The sequence below is a fragment of the Dendroctonus ponderosae genome, unplaced genomic scaffold (genome assembly GCF_020466585.1).
Source record: "Dendroctonus ponderosae isolate FM_Combo_2020 unplaced genomic scaffold, Dpon_F_20191213v2 Dpon_F_20191213_8, whole genome shotgun sequence".
Taxonomy (NCBI): Eukaryota; Metazoa; Arthropoda; class Insecta; order Coleoptera; family Curculionidae; genus Dendroctonus; species Dendroctonus ponderosae.
This window is the reverse complement of record NW_026019016.1, coordinates 12,508,382-12,510,218: the sequence shown is the minus strand read 5'-3', so window position 1 is coordinate 12,510,218 and position 1,837 is coordinate 12,508,382.

Sequence of the window (1,837 nt, the reverse complement as noted above, 5' to 3'; positions counted from 1 at the left end):
GGTTAACACATATTTTGTACACTTATATACAGAGGGCGCTTAAACTGGACGAATATATTTAAAAAAAAATCGCCAACAATCACTGGGGGAAATTGAAAACTGTTTTCCCCGCGTTTAATAAATTCATCCCTCCAGTCCAAGTGTTGAAATTTCGTCTCTCAGACGAAGAGTAAAATATATAATAGTATAACACAATTTGTACAATCAAACAAAATCAATAAGTACAGCACGTTTACTAAAGAGGTGACTGAGTTAATCCACGATTTACCCACAGTTCTTCGTGTCAATGGAGATTATTCGATCAACATTTCAACATCAAACATCCAGGGAGAGATTTCAAGTTCAAATTTGTCTCTTAGTTTTGAACCCTGATTGAACATTTAATATAAATGTTTTTCTGTGCGAACTGAATTTTAAAAATCAGCTCCATGGATTTCAATGGTTAAATATCTGATGATGATGATGATGACAATGTGTAAAACACAGTAAACAAGATGAATTTTGTAGAACTAGTCGAGAAGACTTAAAAATAATAAATTAACTAAGTAATTAACGAACCTTGTAGCAGCCTCTAATGGCACCAATTACTCGTGACATTTCCAACCATAAAACCAGTTGCTAAATAAACTCATCCAGGGTCGTTTCTTAATCGCGGTTCGGCTACTCATAAATCGAACATTTTGCTACAAAGAATATGTCGGCTCTCTTTCAGTCTTTCATCAAACATTTCGCAATTAACGGCCCAAAACAACTCTTCACGTTGATGTTGCCCGGTTGACTTTAGCTACCATCTGGCAAATTATCTTTAAAAATTAACACACAAGTATGCGACGGATGAACACGAAGGTTGAGGTGACAGGAAAAGTCTATGGCACGCTTATATCACTCAACACGCATGCGTAACAGCTAAGGCCAGCTCGCTAATGCACATTGCGCCGACTGCGATTCCATTTAATAGAAGACCTATATATGATTGCGGCTAAGCGACTTGCGCATCTGGATGCGCGCACTTCTGCGCAACGCGCTCGTTCAGCTCATCCAGACCCGATCAAGACGGTCATTTTTACCATTTACCTATTTTTACGAATTGATATTCACGTCGACTAAATATAGGGAAGAATTGCACATGCTTATGTACAAAGTTGAAACTGGGTAGATTAAGGAACACAAAGTCAATCTGTTCTATGGTGCGAAAACGACAGAAAGTTGTGTTTTTTTCTTTTCAGTTCATTATTGTTAAAATAAACTCTGGCTCAGTCGGTATTCGCGAGTTCAAAAGTCCAGACGCCCCCCGGTGGCTAAAATTTCAACTACAAATTAAGTAGGAAGTTGACAGTTGTCTTGTTGACATTAGTGTTTACATCTAGTTGTGATTTGTTTTGTTTTGCTCTAATCGACTTTTGCATCCTTTTGAAGAAATAGAAACAGATCGAAAGTATCGTTTTATGTTACAAATGTCATCAAATCCAATAGATAAACAAGTCTGACTGTCTGACAAGTCTTAACTGTCACTCGACAGCGAGTAATTTGACGTTTCGCAGCGCCACCATCGGTAGTTGAACTAGCGAATTACTTTCAAAATTGTTGAACGTACGGCCTTGTGTGCATTTGTTTGACAGATTCATTATACAGTTTTATTCTTATGGAATGTCAACTGAGCTGATATTTTATTGAAAAAAAACTTAATATTTTGCTTTTTTTATGTATTTTCCTGGGTTTCAGTCAAAATGTGAAATACAAATGTTTATATCATATTACGTTTCGGCGAGACAACAGCGTCATCATCAGATTTAAAATTTACACAAACTCATGATTGGTAAAAATCAACGTTCTTTTA